General features: G+C 49.3%; 1 long non-coding RNA gene across 1 annotated transcript in view; it reads right to left on the bottom strand.

The window, feature by feature from the left end:
- Window positions 1-9,352: 9,352 nt before the first annotated feature.
- The window catches only part of LOC141581816 (uncharacterized), a 59,862-nt gene continuing 57,195 nt past the window's right edge, over window positions 9,353-12,019 (bottom strand). The window contains exon 6 of the long non-coding RNA XR_012514581.1: window positions 9,353-9,837. This is a non-coding gene — a long non-coding RNA (uncharacterized LOC141581816). The remainder of the gene's footprint in view (window positions 9,838-12,019) is intronic.

Below are 12,019 nucleotides of genomic sequence, written 5' to 3' on the forward strand. Positions count from 1 at the left end.
GCCCCGATCCCTGCACCCGAGCACAGCATCGCCTGCTGGGTGGGAAGAAAACGTGGGGACTGAAGGCGACGTGGCTGGTCGGCTGGTCGCCCTTCGCGGGATTGATGATTGATTTTGTCTTTTGAGGCAAGGCCTCAGTCTGTGGTCCAGGCTGGAGCATAGTGGCGGATCATGCCTTGAACTAACTTGACTACTCTCTTGAGCAGTTTAATCCGAATCCGGGGAAAATGCTTTGGGGTTTTGTGTTTTGTTTTTGTTGTTCTCTCCTCTTCTCACTAAAACAGTCAAGAGTGACAGCTCCAAGCAGCTGTGCGGGAGGCGCTGGGGCCTTGAAGCTGAACTCCCGGGTCCAGCAGTGACCGAGTCCCACAGGGCTGCAGGGGCCTCGGCCTGGTAGGGCCCCGAGGAGATGTGTGTCTATGAGGACCCTCTACTCCCCCTCTTTTCAGCCTGCACCTTCCCCTGGGGAGGACCAGAAAGAGGAGCTGCAGAGGGGCCCTGGGGATGGGTGGGGATGCCCATGTGGCCCTCCCTCCGCACCTGGCTGAACAACACTTCCCAGTTCTTTTCCAGGGTTGAGGTGAGGTCCCACTGCCTTCGGAGAGAGGCCTGATAATCATTTCACGCTTTCGGAAAGAGGGGACACCTTATCAATGATTCACATTTCCTTCATTTTAAGGTTGAGGAAATTGATCTAAGAGGCTAAGTGACTTGGCAGCTGGAAGTTCCTCCACCCCACAGCGCCCTTTGGGGACTGGAGCTCAACTCGGCCACCTTCTCCGCAGCCCCTGCCACCCACCCACCTCTCACCTGACCATCAGAGAGGCCGTCCTCCCACTTTCCACCCCCTTCAGTCCATCCCTCAAGGCCACAAGGAAGATGTGCCTTACCCACAAATGTGCCACGTGTCTACTCCAAGCCCTTTTCTGGCTCCCCGTCAGCTACAGGGTGGAGTCCAGACTGCTGGCATGACACAGGAGGTCCTCCCACACTCGGCTCTGCCCCCCTCGCCTTCTTCCTGTAATTCAGCCTTACCAGCTCAAAGCTGGCCCCAAAGACCTCACACTCTTTTTTTCTTCATTGGAACTTCTAATCTCTCCCTACAGACTTGCAAAAGTCCCCTCTGGCTGGGGCTCTCCCCTCTGACGGCCATTTAAGCCCCTCCTCTGCCTTGTTTGTCTTAGCACTGGATCTCGTGATCCTTTATCTTTGCTGGCCCTTGTTCCACTTTTTTGGTTTTTTTTCCTGTAGAGAGGCACCAGCTTCTCCACCTCATCCCTGTCCTGAAACAGCAAGGAGCCATGAACAAGTGAATCGAGTTTCTCCTGGAAATCCACCACCTCGGCATGGCCGGGCATGGTGGCTCACAACTGTCATCCCAGCACTTTGGGAGGACGAGGTGGGTGGATCACCTGAGGTCAGGAGTTCAAGACCAGCCTGGCCAACATGATGAAACCCCATCTCTACTAAAAATACAAAAATTAGCCAGGCGTGGTGGTGGGCACCTGTAATCCCAGCTACTCGTTGGGGAGGCTAATACAGAAGAATCACTGGAACCCAAGAGGCCAAGATTGCAATGAGCTGAGATGGCACCACTGCACTCCAACCTGGGTGACAAAGTGAGATCCTGTCTCAAAAAATACAAAAAACAAATCCACTATCTCAAAGTTGTGGTCACTACTGTTGCCCCCATCATCTCATGTGGTCCAGGCTCATCTTGAACTCCTGGACTCAAATAATCCACTCACCTTTGCCTCCCAAAGTACTGGGATGAGCCACTGGAGCAGGACCCACTGGAGCATGAACCACTGGAGTTCGAGCCACTGGAGCCTGAGCCACTAGAGCAGGAGCCACTGGAGCGTGAGCCACGGGAGCAGGAGCTGCTGGAGGGTGAACCACTGGGGCTGTTCCACCTGCAGGGCAGTGGCACAATCATGCTCACTGCAGCCTCGACCTCCTGGGCTCAAGCCATCCTCCCTCCTCAGCCTGCGGAGTAGCTGGGACCACACAAGCATGTGCCACTATGCCTGACCAATGTTTGTATTTTTCGTAGAGATGAGGGGTCTCACTGTGTTGCCCAGGCTGGCGTGGAACTCCTGGACTCCAGCAATCATCCTGCCCTGGCGTCTCACTGTGCTGGGATTGCAGGCATGAGCCACCACATCAGACCCCACTGCATTATAATTCCTAGTGAAACTGTGTCTCCCCTACTCTCAGAACCCCTCAAGGGCAGAAACTGTGTCTTTTTTCATTTTTGTGTTCCTGCTCCTTATTGCAGAGTGTGATATGGAGCTGACTGAAAATTGTGGAAGGAAAGAAGTGGATACACGAATGACGAGCAGGCAGATGAATGACCCCCCACCTGCTGGGCTTCTCCTGTCCCAAATCACTGCTGAGGGGCACACGTGCTTCTTACATGTTAACTCCAAGAAAGAATTTCCTTTCTTGCCAAAGTCTGTGTTGACTCATTTTACTTAATATCCCTCTTTGTTTTTTTTTGTTTTTTTTTTTTTTTTTAAATTTGTTGTGTGCTAGCATGAGTCATCAGTGTTTGTCTTCATACCAGGCTGCTACAGAGGAATGGATTTTTTTTTTTGAGACAGAGTCTCACTTTGTCACCCTGGCTGGAGTGCAATGGCACGATCTCAGCTCACTGCAACCTCCACCTGCCAGGTTCTAGTGATTCTCCTGCCTTAGCCTCCCAAGTAGCTGGGACTACAGACATGTGCCACCATGCCCAACTATTTTATTTTCTTTTTTTTTTTTTTTTTAGTAAAGACGGGGTTTCACCTTTTAGCCAGGATGGTCTTGATCTCCTGACCTTGTGATCCATCTGCCTCAGCCTACCAAAGTGCTAGGATTACAGGCATGAACTACCGTACCCAGCCAGATTTTTTTTTTTTTTTTTTTTTTTTTTTTTTTTTTTTTTGAGAGGAGTCTCACTCTGTCTTGCAGGCTGGAGTGCAGTGGCATGACTTGGCTCACTGCATCCTCTGCCTCCCGGGTTCAAGTGAGTGCCTCAGCCTCCTGAGTAGCTGGGATTATAGGCACCCACCACCATGCCCAGCAAATTTTTATAATTTTAGTAGAGACGGGGTTTTGTCACGTTGGCCAGGCTGATCTCGAACTCCTGACCTCTGGTGATCTACCTGCCTTGGCCTTCTAGCGTGCTGGGATTACAGGCGTGAGCCACTGCACTCCGCTGATATGTTTGAAATAACACTAATTTAGTACTCCCCAGTTTGAGCGATTTCTCAGTTCTTCACCCAGTCTCTCAACCTGCTTTCTCCCACCTTATCTCCAAACCCCAGGTGTCACCAAAATCTCCTTTGTCCACTGAGAAGGCTGAGAAGCTCCCACTGCCTGTCACCAGCCAGTGCATGGAGACTCCATCAAACAGAGTCCATAGACATCTTGGCCTCTGTAAAGATTTCAGATTGAGAGAGGAAGTGCCACCCAGAGTGATGGATGACCCCAGGCAATAGGTCATTCCAATATCTATTGGAAGTGGTTTGCATGCTTTTATTTAAAAGCACCTAGAAAAGGAAAACACTAGGTTTCCATAAGCATCAATTTCTGAATATGTAAGTTCCCCGGGAGGACAGTTACAGCTCTGTCCTTTAATTAAAGCTGTGGTATGATTCTCTTCTGGCCCAAGGAAATTGTTACTAACACCACTGATTTTGTCCACAAGGACCGTTATAGCTGGAAACACCAGCATCCATCTTCTGTAAACAGATCCCAGAAGAGGGCTTCAAGGGCTGCAGCTGGCGGATGGTTCAGCTTTGTGGCTTGGCTGGGGGTCATCATGGGGACAGGAGTAGGGTGGCTGACATTTATTGAGTCCACACCTCTAGTGGACATACCTTTATTATCTACCTAATTCCTCACAGCAACCCTGTGAAGAAGTCACACAGTTATCTACTGGATTTTTTTTTAAGAGACAAGGTAGGCCAGGCGCAGTGGCTCACACCTGTCATCCGGGCACTTTGGGGTGCTGAGGTGGGTATGGGTTATCTGAGGTCAGGAGTTCGAGACCAGCCTGCAGCCTGGCCAACATGGTAAAACCCCATCTCTACTAAAAATACAAAAATTAGCCAGGCATGGTGGCAGGTGCCTGTAGTCACAGCTACTCAAGAGGCTGAGGCAGGAGAATTGCTTGAACCCAGAAAGCGGAGGTTGCCGTGAGCAGAGATGGCACTACTGCACTCCAGGCTGGGTGACAGACCGAGCCTCCATCTCAAAAAATCAAATAAGAAGAGAGACAGGGTCTCACTCTGTTATCCAGGCGGAGTGCAATGGCGCCATCCCAGCTCAGTGTAGCCTCCACCTCAGGCACTGATGCCATCCTCCCACCTCGGTCTCCCAAGTAGCTAAGGACTACAAGTTTACGCCACCACACCTGGCTCATTTTTTTTTTTTTTTTTTTTTTTTTGGTAGAGACAGGGTCTCCTTATGTTGGCCAGCCTGGTCTTGAAATCCTAGACTCAGGCGATTTTCCTGCCTCAGCCTCCCAAGGTGTTGGGATTACAGGTGTGAGCCACCTTGCCCAGCTTGCTGTATTCCACAGTCCCGCAGCTTTGTAAGATCTGTCACTGGCTTCTCTTTGTTCAATAAATATTTGTTGGCCAGACACAGTAACTTCTGCCTGTAATCCCAGCCCTCTGGTATGTTGAGGCTGGTGGAGCATGAGGTCAGGAGTTCAAGACCAGCCTGGCCAAATGGTAAAACCCTGTCTCTACTAAAAAAAAAAAAAAAAAAAAAAAAAAAAAAAAAAAAAATATATATATATATATATATATATATATATATATATAGAGAGAGAGAGAGAGAGAGAGAGAGAGAGAGAGAGAGAGATAGCCAGGCATGGTGGTGCACACCTGTGATCCCAGCTACTCCGAAGGCTGAGGCAGGATAATTGCTTGAACCCTTGAGGCAGAGGTTGCAGTGAACCGAGATGGTGCCACTGCACTCCAGCCTGGGACAGAGCGAAACTCTGTCTTAAAAAAAATAAAAATAAAATAAGTATTTGTTGAGCACCTACTAGGTCCAGGGCCTGGCAGATTAAGTTTAAACTTCGTTTTTGGTTTTTTTTTTGAGACAGGGTCTTGCTCTGTTTTCCAGATCTTGGCTCACTGCAGCCTTCGCATCCTGGGCCTGAGAGGTCCTCCCACCTCAGCCCCCTGAGTAGCTGGGACTACAGGCACACGCCACCAAGTCTGGCTAATGTTCTGTATTTTTTGTAGAGACAGGGTTCCCACCGTGCTTCCCAGGCTGGTCTTGAACTTCTGGCTGAAGTCATCTGCCTGCCTCTCAGCTCACTGCAACCTCCACCTCCCAGGATCAAGTGATTCACCTGCCTCAGCCTCCCGAGTAGCTGGGATTATAGGCATGCACCACAACAGCCGGCTAATTTTTGTATTTTTAGTAGAGACAGGGTTTCACCATGTTGGCCAGGCTGATCTCAAACTCCCGACCTCAGGTGATCTGCCCACCTCAGCCTCCCAAAGTGCTAGGATTACAGGGTGAGCCACTGTGCCCGGCTGTGTACAAGTTTTTGTGTGGAAGTATGTTTTCCATTTTCTCTGTTTATGCCTTGGAGTGGAATTCCTGGCTCACGTGGTAACTCTTCTTTCACTTATCAGAGAACTGCCCGACCACTCCCGAAACATCTGCGTCATTTCGCGTTCCCAGTATATGCGGGCTCCCGCTGCTACAGTCTTTCCCATGCTCTTGTGCATGTTTTGTGTCTAGTGGCTGTGAAGTGGTATCTCATGCAGTTTCTCTGGTTTTGTTTCTTTTTGTTTTGTTTTTGAGATAGGCTCTTGCTCTGTCACCCAGGCTGGTACACAGTGGCACAATTGCAATCACTGCAGCCTCAACCCCCAGTACACTCAAGTGATCCTCCCACCTCCGCCTCCTGAGCAGCTAGGACCACAGGCGGGAGCCACCACACTCAGCTAATCATTTTTTAATTTTTTGGCAGAGGCGAGATCTTACTATGTAGCCGGGGCTGGTCTCAAACTCTGGGCTCAAGCTGTGTTCCCATCTCAGCCTTCCAAAGTGCTGGGATTAAAGGCGTGAGCCCCTACACCCAACTCATCATGGTTTTAATTGATTTGCCTTTCCCTAGTACTTAATGATGAGCATATTTTCATGTTCTGCAAACATGAAAATCATATTTGCAAAATTTTTGCAAAATTATGAGACAGTGGAAGATCTAACCTCCAAGCTGTCCTTGTACATTCCTAGGCCGAACTTACTTTGAGAGAGACTTAGTTTATAGTTTAAACAAAGACGGTAACAGCCCTTTCCCACGGCAGAACTCCTCCCTGCCAGGGGACTAGATGGCCTTGGTAGGACTAACATTAGCCTCAAGATTAGAAGTGATGGTTTGGGAGTCTTGCAGCTGGAAGCCACAGGGGTCCGACCCTCCCTAAACTGCTCCTAAGGTCAGGGCTGGGGATGTTTTGCAGATGCTGCACTTGATGAATCAGCTGGTACCCCCGATTGACAAATGGCTCACTGATATTGTGGCCCCGACCCAGGAACTGACAGCACCAGAAGACAGCTCTGACTGTCTATGATTTCCTCTCTCACCAATCAGCACTGCTGGCTCACTGGCTTCCCCCACCCATCAAGTTATACTTAAAAACTCCACCCCCCTGGGCCGGCCCGGTGGCTCACACCTGTAATCCAGCACTTTGGGAGGCCGAGGTGGGCAGATCACAAGGTCAAGAGTTCTAGACCAGCCTAGCCAACGTAGTGAAACCCTTTGGCCAGACACCGTGCCTCATGCCTGTAATACCAGCACTTTGGGAGGCCGAGGCAGGCAGATCACAAGGTCAGGAGTTTGAGACCAGACTAGCCAACACAGTGAAAGCCCATCTCTACTAAAAATACAGACAGGCATGGTGGTGGGCGCCTGTAGTCCCAGCTACTCGGGAGGCTGAGGCAGGAAAATCACTTGAACCCGGGTGGTGGAGGTTGCCGTGACCCGAGATCGCACCACTGCACCACAGCCTGGGCGACAGAGCCAGACTCTGTCTCAAAACAAACAACAAAAAAAACCTCTGCTCTCTGAATGCTCAGAGAGACTGACCTGAGTGATAATAAAACCCAGTTTCCCGTGCAGCTGCTCTGTGTGAATTCCTCTGTCCTATTGCAGACCTCTGTTTTGATGGATCCGCCCTGTGGATTCAAAGGCAGTGGGCAGGGGACCCCTCAGGCAGTTACATTCTTACTGGGCATTTACGTATCTTCTTTAGAGAACTGTCTATTGAAATTCTTCACCCAATTTTTAGTTGCATTGTTTGCCTTTCTACTGTTGAGTTGTAAGAGTTTTCATATATTCTAGATATTGGACCCACTTTTTTTTTTTTGAGATGGAGTTTCACTCTCGTTGCCCAGGCTGGAGTGCAATGGAGCAATCTCAGCTCACTGCAACCTCTGCCTCCTGGGTTCAAGTGATTCTCCTGCCTCAGCCTCCCGAGTAGCTAGGATTACAGGTGCCTGCCACCATGCCTGGCTAATTTTGTATTTTTAGTGGAGATGGGGTGTCTCCATATTGGGCAGGCTGGTCTCAAACTCCTGACCTCAGGTGATCTGCCCACCTCGGCCTCCCAAAGTGCTGGGATTACACATGTGAGCCACTGCACCTGGCTAGACCCCTTTCAGTTGTATGATCTGCAAATATTTTCTCCTATTCTATAGGGTTTTTGCTTTCTGATAGTGTCCTTTGTTATACAGAAGCTTCACATTTTGATAGAGAACAAGTTATCTATTTTTCACTGGTTGCTTGTTTTGTTTTGTTTTGTTTTTTGTGGTTTTGTTTGTTTGTTTTTTGTTGTTTGAAGAGAAACTGTTGTCTAATCCAAGGCCATGAAGGTACAATCTTGGCTCACTGCAACCTCCACCTCCCGGGTTCAAGCCATTTCTCCTGCCTTAGCCTCCCAAGTAGCTGGGATTCCAGGTGCCATGCCTGGCTAGTTTTGTTTGTTTGTTTGTTTGTTTTTGTTTTTTAGAGGGAGTCTCACTCTGTCACCCAGGCTGGAGTGCAGTGGGGCAATCTTGGCTCACCGCAACCTCTGCCTCCTGGGTTCAAGTGATTCTCCTGCTTTAGCCTCCCGAGTAGCTAGGATTACAGACACCTGCCACCACACCAGGCTAATTTTTGTATTTTAGTAGAGATGGGGTTTCACTATGTAGGTCAAGCTGGTCTTGAACTCCTTACCTCAAATGATCTGCCTGCCTCGGCCTCCCAAAGTTCTGGGATTGCAGGCGTGAGCCACTATGCTCAGCCTAGTTTTTGTATTTTTAGTAGAGACAAGGCTTCCCCACGCTGGCCAGGCTGGTCTCAAACTCCTGACCTCAGGAGATCCACCTCTCTCAGCCTCCCAAAGTGCTGGGACTGCAGGCATGAGCAGCACCCCGCCCATTTTGCAGTGTTCAGTGTACAGGTCTTGCACTCCTTTGGTTACATTTACTCCAAAGTAACATATTCTTTTTGGTGCTATTATAAATGGGATTGCTTTCTTTCTTTCTTTTTTTGAGATGAAGTCTTGTTCTGTCACCAGGCTGGAGTGCAGTGGTGCAATCTCGGCTCATTGCAACCTCGATCTCTTGACTTCATGATCCGCCCACCTCAGCCTCCCAAAGTGCTGGGATTACAGGCGTGAGCTGCTGCACCAGGCTGAGATTGCTTTCTTAATTTCATTTTCAGATTGGACATTGCTAGTGCACAGAAATACAACTGTTTTTTGGCCGGGCACCTTGGCTCACGCCTGTAATCCCAGCACTTTGGGAGGCTGAGGCAGGTGGATCTCCTGAGCTCAGGACTTCGAGACCACTCTGGGAAACATGGTGAAACCTTGTCTCTACTAAAATACAAAAAATTAGCCAGGCATTGTGGCACATGCCTGTAGTCCCAGCTACATGGGAGGCTGAGGCAGGAGAATCACTTGAATACTGGAAGCAGAGGTTGCAGTGAGCCAAGATCAGGCTCTAGCTTGGGCTGCAGAGTGAGGGAGGGAGGGAAGGGAGGGAGGGAGTGAGGGAGGGAAGGAAGGAAGGGAAGGAGGGAGGGAGGGAGGGAGGGAGGAGGGAGGGGCCGGGCGTGGTGGCTCACGCTTGTAATCCCAGCACTTTGGGAGGCTGAGACGGGCGGATCACGAGGTCAAGAGATCAAGACCATCCTGGCCAACATGGTGAAACCACATCTCTACTAAAAAAATACAAAAATTAGCTGGGCATGGTGGCGCACACCTGTGGTTCCGGCTACTTGGGAGGCTGAGGTGGAAGAATCGCTTGAACCCAGGAGGCAGAAGTTGCAGTGAGCCAAGATTGTGCCACTGTGTTCTAGCCTGGTGACAGAGCAAGACTCCGTCTCAAAAAAAGAAAAAAAAAAAAAAAAAAAAAAAAGGAAGGAAAAGAAAAGAAAGACAACTTTTTTTCATATATTGAATTATAACTGTAACAAAATACATGGTCTTTGTTGATGCAGAATCCAAACAGGGTTCATAGCACACTTACTATCCATCTACACCTCCTTAGTCTCCTTTAACCAAAGGTAGTCTCCTCCTACCTTTTTCCTGTTTTATTTCTGTCTTTCACAGCACTGCTGTTTCTGAGACTTCCAGGCCAGCCATCTCGGAGAATGTCCTGCATCATCTGGGCCCGTCCGATGTTTCCCCATGATTAGATTCAGGTCGAGCGTCTCAGCAGGTGCCGGCGTGTCCTTTCTCATGGCGTCACTTCAGGATGCTGTCTAAGGGCTGCAGGATCATATTGGCTTCCTCATCATGCAGCCAGGGCTCTGCTGATTCCACACCTCTCTTTCTAGGAGCAAGGAAGGAAAGGTCTCATGTACATCTTCTGTTTTGCACATTCTCTAAATTACAAAAGTGAGAAGAGCCTGTGTAAGCAATTTTGAAGAATTGAGAAGTATGTAAGATTTAAAAATGAGGGCCGGGCGCAGTGGCTCATGCCTGTAATCCCAGCACTTTGGGAGGCTGAGGTGGGTGGATCATGAGGTCGGGAGATCGAAACCATCCTGGCCATGGTGAAACCCCATCTCTACTGAAATACAAAAAAATTAGCCGGGCGTGGTGGCATGTGCCTGTAGTCCCAGCAACTCAGGAGCCTGAGGCAGGAGAATCTCTTGAACCCAAGAGGCAGCGATTGTGTGAGCCAAGATCCTGCCACTGCACTTTAGCCTGGCAAAAGACAAGACCCCGTCTCAAAAAAAAAAAAAAAAAAAAAAGAAAAAAAAAGAAAATCTCTCCATCCTGGCACCTCTCCCTGGGGGTAACCACGTCCAATATGGTGGGTCTCTAACTGGAACTTAAGGAGAGAGAGAAAGAGAGAGAGACTCACTATGGCTCATTTTAAATTTTTTTTTTTTTTTTTTTTTTTTTTGAGACGGAGTTTTGCTCTTGTTAACAGGCTGGAGTGCAATGGCACGATCCTGGCTCACTGCAACCTCCGCCTCCTGGGTTCAGGCAATTCTCCTGCCTCAGCCTCCCGAGTAGCTGGGATTACAGGCACGTGCCACCATGCCCAGCTAATTTTTTGTATTTTTAGTAGAGACGGGGTTTCACCATGTTGACCAGGATGGTCTCGATCTCTTGACCTCGTGATCCACCTGCCTTGGCCTCCCAAAGTGCTGGGATTACAGGCTTGAGCCACCGCGCCCGGCTCATTTTTAATTTTTTTGTAGAGACAAGGTCTTGCTATATTACCCAGGCTGGTCTTGAACTCCTGGCCTCAAGTGATCCTCCTGCTTCAGCAACCTAAAGTGCTGGGATCACAGGCACGAGCCACCATGTTCTGCCCCCGACTTACTTATTTTGAGACAGAGTTTCGATCTGTTGCCCAGGCTGGAGTGCAGTGGCACACACATTGCTCACAGCAGCCTCAGCCTGCTGGGCTCAGGTGACCCTCCCACCTCAGCCTCCCTAGTAGCTGGGACTACAGATGTATAACACTGTGACTGGATAAGATTTTTTTTTGTTTTTTTTTTTTTTTGGTAATTTGGGTTTTTTCTTTGTTTGTTTTGCCATGTTGCCCAGGCTAGTCTCAAAGTCCTGGGCTCAAGTGATCCTCCCTACTTGGCCTTCCAAGGTGCTGGGATTACAGGTGTAAGCCACTGCACCCAGCTTCTTTTCTTTTCTTTTGAGACAGAGTCTCGCTCTGTCGCCCAGGCTGGAGTGCAATGGCACGGTCTCAGCTCACTGCAACCTCTGCCTCCCGGGTTCAAGCAATTCTCTTGCCTCAGCCTCCTGAGTAGCTGGGACTATAGGTGTCTGCCACCACATCTGGCTAAGTTTTGCTTTTTAGTAGAGACAGGATTTCACCATGTTGGCCAGGCTGATCTCAAACTCCTGACCTCAGGTGATCTACCTGCCTTGCCTTCCCAAAGTGCTGGGATTGTAGGCGTGAGCCACTGAGCCTGGCTGCACCCAGCCGATTTTCAATTTTAAAAAAATGAATTGGCTCATTAGTGCATCAGAAAGGTAACCAATGAAATTTTCTTTTTATTGAAAAAAATTTCTGACCAGGTGCGGTGACTCACGCCTATCATCCCAGCACTTTAGGAGGCCGAGGTGTTTGGTCACCTGAGGTAGGTTCAAACTGGCCAACATGGTGAGACCTGGTCTCTACAAAAATACAGAAATTAGCCAGCATGGTGGTGCGCACCTATAGTCCCAGCTACTCAGGAGCTGAGGCAGGAGAATCACTTGAACCCAGAAGGCGGAGGTTGCAATGAGCCGAGATCGCATCACTGCACTCCAGCCTGGGCAACAGAGGGAGACTCCATCTCAAAAATAAATAAATCAATAAAAAGCATTTATTCTTGTGTGTGGAGACAGGGTTTCACTTTGTTACTCAGGCTGATCTCGAGCTTCTGGCCTGAAGCAGTCCTGCCGCCTCAGCCTCTCAAAGTGCTGGGATGACAGGTGTGAGCCCCGGCACTCAGCCTTTTTTGCTCTGACTTGTTTTAAGTGCAGTGATGAGTTGG

The sequence above is a fragment of the Saimiri boliviensis genome, chromosome 17 (genome assembly GCF_048565385.1).
Source record: "Saimiri boliviensis isolate mSaiBol1 chromosome 17, mSaiBol1.pri, whole genome shotgun sequence".
Lineage (NCBI taxonomy): Eukaryota > Metazoa > Chordata > Mammalia > Primates > Cebidae > Saimiri > Saimiri boliviensis.